Source organism: Capricornis sumatraensis, chromosome 3 (genome assembly GCF_032405125.1).
Source record: "Capricornis sumatraensis isolate serow.1 chromosome 3, serow.2, whole genome shotgun sequence".
Classification (NCBI taxonomy): domain Eukaryota; kingdom Metazoa; phylum Chordata; class Mammalia; order Artiodactyla; family Bovidae; genus Capricornis; species Capricornis sumatraensis.
Genome location: NC_091071.1, coordinates 140,967,319 through 140,978,351, shown reverse-complemented (window position 1 = coordinate 140,978,351; position 11,033 = coordinate 140,967,319).

Genomic DNA, 11,033 nt, shown 5'->3' with positions numbered 1-11,033 from the left:
AATAGCATCAATTTTTTGGTGCTCAGCCTTCTTCACAGTCCAACTCACATCCATACATGACCACAGGAAAAACCATAGCCTTGACTAGACGGGTCTTAGTCGGCAAAGTAATGTCTCTGCTTTTGAATATGCTATCTAGGTTGGTCATAACTTTCCTTCCAAGGAGCAAGCGTCTTTTAATTTCATGGCAAGTCTGACACTGTTTCCACTGTTTCCCCATCTATTCCCCATGAAGTGATGGGACCAGATGCCATGATCTTCGTTTTCTGAATCTTGAGCTTTAAGCCAACTTTTTCACTCCTTTTTCACTTTCATCAAGAGGCTTTATAGTTCCTCTTCAGTTTCTGCCATAAGGGTGGTGTCATCTGCATATCTGAGGTTATTGATATTTCTTCCAGCGATCTTGATTCCAGTTTGTGCTTGTTCCAGCCCAGCGTTTCTCATGATGTACTCTGCATATTAGTTAAATAAGTAGGGTGACAATATACAGCCTTGATGTACTCCTTTTCCTATTTGGAACCAGTCTTGTTCCATGTCCAAATTTTCATTTTAAAAAAATAACACTTTGGGCACTTTTTGTGAAGAATGCACAGTAGTGGAATGAGGTAGGGTGTGGTGAGCACAGTTGAGAAAAGATCAGTTACAAGGTGAAAAGATGAAGATCTCAACTGGGATAATGGCACTGAAAGCAGAGAGTGGGGTGGATCCTGAGAAAAGAAAATAGGACGGGACGGGATTGGGAGCTCCCAAGAAATATGGGTTTTGGGGGAAGAAACAAGTCAAAGACATTTCCCAAGCTTTCAGCTCTACAGACCTGGACAAAGCCTGCTCCACATCCCATCATTATCTATTTTGGAGAAGGAAGTTGAGGGGAGTTTTGATCAAGCTGACATAGTACATCAGCAGCCATTTTGACCTGGAATCAAGGAATCCTTATAGCTGAACTGGGGCTCGCTCCTGTCCCAATACATGTTCAGGTTTGGATAGAAAGAGAAAGCATTCCATTAAACAAAAGGGTGGCATTGGATTGGTTAATCATAGATAGTCCCTCCAGCACTCACACATCCTGGGAGCCAGGCAGATGAGTGTTGGTTGGTGGTACCAAACCCCATTCTGAACAACTGTCAGGGTCAGCATTGGGCCAAGAACCAATTAGTGTTCTAAAATCATCAAATGATCAGATGCTGACCAATACATCCAGAGGCTAATGGCTTATTTTGTAACTTAGAGGATCAGAATTGGCCTGGAAAATAATGTGCTTAGTGTAAAAACAGCAAGATCTGTGAGAGAGGTGACAGTTCGAAATTCTCTGTATCGCAAATACTGTTTCTTAGGATTTTTACATGAAAATATTTAAGATCTAAATTAGAATCAGCTCCCAGGGACTTTCCTGGTTATCCAGTGGTTAGATTTCACCTTCCAATGCCCAGTGCACTGTGGTGGGGGGTGGAGGGATCAATCCCTGGTCAGGGAGTTAAGATCCTACATACCACTGGATAAAAATCCAAAACATGAAGAAAACAGAAGTAATATTTTAGCAAATTCAATAAAAGACTTAAAAGAATCACAGCTCCCTGTATTATTGTCTGATACAGTCTTTCTAAGACACTTCTGACAAGTGATTTCTCACCTCCGTTGAATATGCAATAACAATGTCCCCTGAATAGGGATCTTATCTCTCAGCCTGTGAGGAGACAAGATTAGAAACCAGTATAAAAAATAATAAGGAAGACTTTGAATATGTATATAGGCACTGATAAAAGTATACTTTTATCACTTTTATACTTTGGTTTCATAGTTCCTGTTTTTAATACTAGGGCAAATATAAAATTCAGATTGCCAATTCCTCTGAAACAATATATCTGAACAGTTCTGAATTTGGATGGTTTCTCAAATTCTGAAAAAACTGAATTTTGCAGATCTTTAGCATCATTTGTAACTTTTAATTTGAACTGCAAATTTGCAGAAAAATTATAACACTGGTATGAAGCAATCCCGTAATCCTTTACCAAATTCTTCAGTTCAGTTCAGTTCAGTTCAGTTCGGTCGCTCAGTCGTGTCCGACTCTTTCGACCCGATGAATCGCAGCACGCTAGGCCTCCCTGTCCATCACCAACTCCCGGAGTTCACTCAGACGCAGGTCCATCGAGTCAGTGATGCCATCCAGCCATCTCATCCTCGGTCGTCCCCTTCTCCTCCTGCCCCCAATCCCTCCCACCATCAGAGTCTTTTCCAATGAGTCAACTCTTCACATGAGGTGGCCAAAGTATTGGAGTTTCAGCTTTAGCATCATTCCTTCCAAAGAAATCCCAGAGTTGATCTCCTTCAGAATGGACTGGTTGGATCTCCTTGCAGTCCAAGGCACTCTCAGGAGTCTTCTCCAACACCACAGTTCAAAAGCATCAATTCTTGGGCGCTCAGCTTTCTTCACAGTCCATCTCTCACATCCATACATGACCACAGGAAAAACCATAGCCTTGACTAGATGGACCTTAGTCGGCAAACTAATGTCTCTGCTTTTGAATATGCTATCTAGGTTGGTCATAACTTTTCTTCCAAGGAGTAAGCGTCTTTTAATTTCATGGCTGCAGTCACCATCTGCAGTGATTTTGGAGCCCCCCAAAATGAAGTCTGACACTGTTTCCACTGTTTCCCCATCTATTTCCCATGAAGTGATGGGACCGGATGCCATGATCTTAGTTTTCTGGATGTTGAGCTTTAGGCCAACTTTTTCACTCTCCTCTTTCACTTTCATCAAGAGGCTTTTGAGTTCCTCTTCACTTTCTGCCATAAGGGTGGCGTCCTCTGAATATCTGAGGTTATTGATATTTCTCCCGGCAATCTTGATTCCACCTTGTGTTTCTTCCAGTCCAGCGTTTCTCACGGTGTACTCTCCTTGGAAAGCATCGCTACGAACAAAGCTAGTGGAGGTGATGGAATTCCAGTTGAGCTGTTTCAAATCCTAAAAGATGATGCTATGAAAGTGCTGCACCCAATATGCCAGCAAATTTGGAAAACTCAGCAGTGGCCACAGGACTGGAAAAGGTCAGTTTTCATTCCAATTCCAAAGAAAGGCAATGCCAAAGAATGCACAAACTACCGCACAATTGCACTCATCTCACATGCTAGTAAAGTAATGCTCAAAATTCTCCAAGCCAGGCTTCAGCAATACGTGAACCATGAACTTCCTGATGTTCAAGCTGGTTTTAGAAAAGGCAGAGGAACCAGAGATCAAATTGCCAACATCCGCTGGATCATGGAAAAAGCAAGAGAGTTCCAGAAAAACATCTATTTCTGCTTTATTGACTATGCCAAAGCCTTTGACTGTGTGGATCACAATAAACTGTGAAAAATTCTGAAAGAGATGGGAATACCAGACCACCTGACCTGCCTCTTGAGAAATCTGTATGCAAGTCAGGAAGCAACAGTTAGAACTGGACATGGAACAACAGCCAGGTTCCAAATAGGAAAAGGAGTACATCAAGGCTGTATATTGTCACCAAATTCTTACTTTTGTACTATTTTTTATTTCATTCTTTCTCCATACACAACACACACACTTCTTTCTGAACCATTTCAATGTAATATGAAGATTTGTGCCCCTCTATCCTTAAGTAATCCTGTGTGTATTTCCTAAGAAGAACAAGTACATTCACTTCTATAATTACAATGTGATGATCAAAATCAGGAAATTTAGTATTAATACAGCACAATCCTCAAACTACCGCACAATTGCACTCATCTCACACGCTAGTAAACTAATGCTCAAAATTCTCCAAGCCAGGATTCAGCAATACGTGAACCGTGAACTTCCAGATGTTCAAGCTGGTTTTAGAAAAGGCAGAGGAATCAGAGATCAAATTTCTAACATCTGCTGGATCATGGTAAAAGCAAGAGTTCCAGAAAAACATCTATTTCTGCTTTATTGACTATGCCAAAGCCTTTGACTGTGTGGATCACAATCAACTGTGGAAAATTCTGAAAGAGATGGGAATACCAGACCATCTGACCTGCCTCTTAAAAAACCTGTATGCAAGTCAGGAAGCAACAGTTAGAACTGGACATGGAACAACAGACTGGTCCCAAATAGGAAAAGGAGTACATCAAGGCTGTATATTGTCACCCTGCTTATTTAACTTATATGCAGAGTACATCATGAGAAACGCTGGACTGGAGGAAACACAAGCTGGAATCAAGATTGCCAGGAGAAATATCAATAACCTCAGATATGCAGATGACACCACCCCTATGGCAGAAAGTGAAGAGGAGCTAAAAAGCCTCTTGATGAAAGTGAAGAGGAGAGTGAAAAAGTTGGCTTAAAACTCAACATTCAGAAACGAAGATTATGGCATCTGGTCCCATCACTTCATGGCAAATAGATGGGGAAACAGTGGAAACAGTGTCAGACTTTATTTTGGGGGGCTCCAGAATCACTGGCGATGGTGATTGCAGCCAGGAAATTAAAAGACGCTTACTCCTTGGAAGGAAAGTTATGACCAACCTAGATAGCATATTAAAAAGCAGAGACATTACTTTGCCAACAAAGGTCCGTCTAGTCAAGTGAAAGTGAAAATGATGTCACTCAGTCGTGTCCAACTCTTTGCGACCTGTGGGCTGTAGCCCACCAAGCTCCTCCGTCCATGGGATTGTCCAGGCAAGAATACTGGAGTGGGTTGCCATTTCCTTCTCCAAGGGATCTTCCTGACCCAGGGATCGAACCCAGGTCTCTCACATTTCAGGGAGACGCTTTAACCTCTGCACCACTAGGGAAGCCCCCGTCTAGTCAAGGCTATGGTTTTTCCAGTAGTCATGTATGGATGTGAGAGTTGGACTGTGAAGAAAGCTGAGTGCCGAAGAATTGATGCTTTTGAACTGTGGTGTTGGAGAAGACTCTTGAGAGTCCCTTGGACTGCAAGAGATCTAACCAGTCCATTCTAAAGGAAATCAGCCCTGGGTGTTCTTTGGAAGGAATGATGCTAAAGCTGAAACTCCAGTACTTTGGCCATCTGATGTGAAGAGTTGACTCATTGGAAAAGACTCTGATGCTGGAAGGGATTGAGGGCAGGAGGAGAAGGGGACGACAGAGAATGAGATGGCTGGATGGCATCACTGGCTCGATGGACATGAGTCTGAGTGAACTCCAGGAGTTGGTGATGGACAGGGAGGCCTGGCGTGCTGTGATTCATGGGGTCGCAAAGAGTCGGACATGACTAAGCGACTGAACTGAATCCTTATTTAAATTTCAACTGCTCCAGTTATCTTTACAGTTTTTTCTCCAGGATTCAATCCAGGATCACTCGTTGTAGTTTGCTGTCTCATCTCTTAAGTCTCCTTTTGTCTGAAACAGTTCCTAAACCTTTCTTTTTTTCCTATAACTTGGCAGTTTTTAAGAGTATTGTATTTTGTAGATAGTCCCTCCATTTGAGTTGGGCTTCCCAGATTTTTCAGTGGTAAAGAACCTGCCTGCCAATGAAGGAACTGTAAGAAATACAGGTTTGATACTTGGAAAGATCACCTGGAGAAGAAAACGGCATCCCACTCTAGTGTTCTTGCCTGGGAAATCCCATGGACAGAGGAGTGTTGTGGACTACAGTCCGTGGGGTCAGAAAGGAGTCAGACAGGACTCAGCAACTAAACAGCAAGAATGATATCTCCTTGCAATTAGATTCAAGTTTTGCATTTTAGGCAGAAATACCATTGAAGGGATACAGTTTCCTCAGGGTATAATAATGGAAAAAGGGGAAAAGGGAGTATGATACTGGTTTATCCCAAAATTGGTGAAGTTAGCTTTGCTCATTTGATTAAGGTGGTAATTGCTTGTGTTCTCTTTTCCTTGGAATAGGAAGTAGGAAGCAAGGCACTTCTTGTGAGATTTAGATATTATGAATTTCCTATGTAAATTCCAAAGTATTTATGTGATAGAACCTGAAAACTTTGATTCTAATATTATGGAGCTACTCTCACCTATTTAAAAGTTTCCAGATTTTCTCGATACAGATACTCCATTTACTAGAATTACTTAATGAGTTTACTTTTCATGTTTCTATTTTTATTGTTTGAGAGGCTACCTGTTAGTGACTTGCTTGCTGCAAATTAATTACCACAGTCTTGTACTAGTCCATGAAACCTACAACTTGGACCTCAGCCAAAATTTTAATTCTTTTTTTTCCCATCTGTATCAACTTATTTATATGCGGGTTTTTTTTTTTTCTGTTTTCTTATATCTTTGAACACAATTCATCCAACGAATAGATGAAGTATATTCTCTAATACTGACACTCTCTTTGATATCAGTGTCTCATAAGACCCACGACCTCTAGATTAGGATATTTCTCTTACAGTTCAGGTTATACCAGATACTTGAATGTACCTGGCAGGTTGGGTTTTTGGTTTTGGTGTGTTTTTTTTTTTGGCTGCACTGGGTCTTAATTGCTGCAAGCAAGCTTTCTCTAGTTGCAGTGCGGGCTTCTCATGCTGTGGCTTCTCTTGTGACTTAGGAGCTCTAGAGGGAGCAAGCTTCAGTAGTTGCAGTGCACAGGGCTTAGCTGCCTGGCAGCATGTGAGATCTTCCCAGAGTGGGGATTGAACCCATATCCCCTGCATTGGCAGGTGAATTCTTATCCACTGGACCACCAGGGAAGTCTTAGATTGGGTTTTGAGTCATTGGGTTTGTTACAGTGTTTTAGTGAGTTTCCTTATAGCTATAATGGGAGTGACTTTCAGAATTTATTTGGAGTTAACTTGTGTTTATTTCCCTGAGTACATTCTTCAAATGTCCTAATGCAATGGTAAGATAAGCAATATCTTTAATCTGTATAAATGCTTTAATCCTTGCCCTTTGGCAAAGTTGTGGCTAACTTACCTGGTTCAGTGATACAAGTCCTATCTCTTCAGACAATTCCTGGAAAAGCATCAGGCCTGATGTGGCTATTTCGCAGACTCCCAGCTGATGTATCTTAATCATCAGAGGATGAGATTTTCCTACTCATACATTTATTTCTCATCTAGTTCTCTTTTAGGAAGTAGCTTAAGCTCATACTTTTCTCAAAGTCTCCAGCAATGGACTCATTACTGATTTTGTATATAGAAGGGTATTCAGACCTTATCATCCATGTTGTACATGGGCATTAAACCATTTTTGGATTCTCAACCATGTGTGGAATGCTTTCAATGCTTCCCATAAGAAACAAGGCATCCTGTGATATCTTCTTGGAGTCAAGGAGACATAAGCTTTTCCACTTGAAATAGTTTGCTGATGGTTATTTTAATTCCATAACGTGTCAGTCACCCTTGAGAAATAGCAGGTCACTAACTATTTTGCCTATAAATAGCATAATAGGAATCAAGCCCATAGTTTATCTTTTATGTAGCTAATCCCATGTGTTTTCTTTCACTGGGTTCAAGTGAAAGTCACTCAGACATGTCCGACTCTTTGTGACCCCATTGTCTATACAGTTCATGGAATTCTCCAGGCCAGAATACTGGAGTGGGTAGCCTTTCCCTTCTCCAGGGGATTTTCCCAAAGCAGGGATCAAACCCAGGTCTCCTGCATTGCAGGCGGATTCTTTACTAGCTGAGCCACAATAGAAGCCCGAACTATTAACTCTATCTGTATTTATATCTATCACACTTGTTTCATGTCTATGGTAAACATGTTAGGGAAAAATACAAGTAAGCATTGTATAGAGCTCTGTACCATCTATTTCATTTAATATCTTTAGCAACTTGCTTTTTAGAGTTAACTGACAAAATATTCAGTAATATTCAGTAATATTCAATTAATATTGGTGAAAGCTGTTTCACACATCTTTGGAATGACAGAATCTTAATTTCCTCATCATCCACTCAGCAGAGATTTCACTTTCAAAATGAACAGAAGAAAATGCGTTTTAAAGATCCTTCTTCTGGAGTCTAGGTGAGTGAATCACTAACAGACCGCTGTCAAAAATGGGGACGTCCCAAGAAGATTTAGCTGTTCCAAGCTAAAGATGAGTTCAATTATAGACACAGTGAATTTGAGATAGGCAGAACACCTGGCTGGAGAATTCCTAGCAGCACCTAAAGATGAAGGAGTGAAGACAGGGCTAGAGATATGCACAGTAGTTGAAGTCTTAAAAATAGACACACTCTAAGAAAAAATAGCAAAAGCAAAATAAGAACAATAGGTGGTCAATGATCGCCACATTTAGGAAGCAGGGAGAATGAAAAAGAAGGGACAGACAGGGGAGGTCAGTGTCAAAGGAAGTCAGAGGAAAAGCTAATTCAGGTAGAAAGGGATAGGCATTCAGTTTCATGTGAAAGAAGGGGATCCAGGTGAATGAAAAACTGTCACTGACAACTGCTGACAATTATACACTAAAAGGCCTACTAAGGTCTTAAATATTTAAATAAATATTTTACCCATTTGTATGAGACATCACATTCCTACCTTCTGAACTGAAATACCTTGCTATCAATGATTAAGAATCACCTTGAACAAAGGCAGCAAAATCATTGTCAGTAAGGGGACAAAATAAAAGGGATCAAATAAACAATAAAGTCCTTTTTCTAAATTGAAGTATACGTTGGTTTATAATATTAGGTTAATTAGGCCATTAATCACAGATATGTCAGGAAATGGGCTACCATGACACTGTAACAGCTGCAGTAGGGAAATGTTGCTGGTTGCTGGTAGGTCGCTTCAGTTCAGCTCAGTTCAGTCGCTCAGTCGTGTCCGACTCTGTGCGACCCCATAGACGGCAGCCCACCAGGCTACCCCGTCCCTGGGATTCTCCAGACAAGAACACTGGAGTGGGTTGCCATTTCCTTCTCCAATGCATGAAAGTGAAAAGTGAAAGTGAAGTTGCTCAGTTGTAGCCAACTCCTAACGACCCCATGAACTGTAGCCCGCCAGGCTCCTCCATCCTTGGAATTTTCCAGGCAAGAGTACTGGAGTGGGTTGCCATTGCCTTCTCCAAGGGAAATGTAGCTCAGGCTATATTTTAATGTGTGTTGTGATAACTCAGATAAACAAATTGATGATGCAGAAACTGTTCCGTCATCTCTGCATGGGTGTTTAGCCCTCTGTTTTCCCCAGCACTCTCCTGTGTGTGTGTGTGTGTGTGTGTGTGTGTGTGTGTGTGTGTATACCCCTCTGCTTTCCCCAGCAACACCCTCCCTCTTCCAGTCCCACACATCAGTTTTGTTTTGTTTTCCTCATTTTCTTCTTTATTTCTAGGGTTTAAATGTTATTGACAAGGTTGACTGGACTGAGATCATCATAGTGGATCCTGATTTCAGGGCAATATGCAAAAAAACCCACACAGATCACCGGCAAGGACTAAAACCTAAGGATTACTGATTTGGCATTTTCCAAAGTCTGAAGTCCTAAGTATTTTTCCAGATGTTGCCTGAGGGCCTCTACTGCCTCAGCACAACCCTGCCCTGCCAGGCAGCTGCAGTCAGCACTTCGGGGTGAAATGACCCCTCCTTGGTTTCCAACCTGGCACTAACCCTTGAAGGAAATTCAGACTCCCTGGGGGTGGCCTCAGGGCCCCACACTCTTCCTAATCAAGTTGGCTTCCCTTTATGCCAGTTCTTCCTTTTAAAGTGGTCTGCTGCCCCGACCCATGAAGACAATAACTATGTGGTCAGGAGGTAGGAACAGAGCTTTTTCCTATTTTATATGTGTATATGTATATATAATACATATAATTTTTATAATATAAAAATTGTAATTTTTTAAAATTGTGAATTGAAAAGGGGGCTTTAAAGATACTTTGACTTGGCACACTGTGGTTAAATTGGGGAAAGGGAGAAGGCCTTTTATAATGCTGGGTATTACAAAATGGGCTTCCAACTAGCTCAAATGTTGTTCAAGCAACAGATATTTTCCATAAAAGAATGTTCCAAGAAGTAAATTAGCATCCACCAATACTTTTAACCCATATAGAAGAAAAAAGTTACTCCCTCTGGGGTTAAGGGAGAGGGGGTAACTTAACAGAACCAGCATTTATTTTTAGAATGTACATTTACTCCACAGGGAAACCAGAGGGTAGAGGTTATTTAAGGATGTGCTCAAGATAGAAGCCACTCTTTTCGCCAAGTTCTTGAGGCTCGCTCTCAATCTCTAGGGACAAGAGGGGATGTCATTTAGTGTCACCTTGGAAAGGACCCAAAGCTAAATGGGCTATTTCATCTTAATTGTTCTTTTACTATAGTTTGGATACATAGTAATAATAATGGGAGCTAACATCTATCTCATATGGGCACTGCCCTAGCTGCTTTATTTGATTACTTGTTTCATGCTTGCAATAAACTGATGCAGGCACTATTATCTTTTCATAAATAAATCAAAAACCTGGGGCACAGAGGTGCACGGATCACATTGATAGTGTTCTGGTCATCTTTGGTTGCCTAATGAATTATTTCAAAACTTAGTGGCTTAAAACAATAATATTACTTTCCTGTTACTTCGCTAGAAGTTGACTGGGCTCAGCTGGGCAGTTCTTAGCGATTCTCACCTGGGGTCTCCCATGTGGTTACAGTGAGATGGCAGGTGTGGCTGTTTCTCCACTCATGTGTCTGTCAACAAGATCCCTTATGGGGCTGTCACGCAGAACCCCGCAGATGACCTCTTCATGTGGCCTAGACGTTCCCATGTCATTGCAGCTGGGCTGCAAAGACAAACATCCTGAGAAGACAAATAAAAGCTGTACTGCCTTAAAAAAAAAAAAAAAAACTTTTTATATTGAGTTATAGACTAACAGGAAGTTGTAAATACAGCAGTAAAGTTTCATGAACCCATCTCTCAGCTTCCCCATAGTGGTCGTTTATGACTGTAGACCAATATCATCACCAGGAAATTAAAAACACAATTAACTAGACTATGAATTTAATCCATTTCACCGGTTGTTACGTGTACTCATTTGTGCATGTGTGTGTGTGCACACAGACGTACATTCTGTGTAATTTGATTCCATGTTAAGATTCATATAATTGCCAGCACAATCGACATACCGAACTGGTCCATCAAGAACTTGTGCTATGTTTTT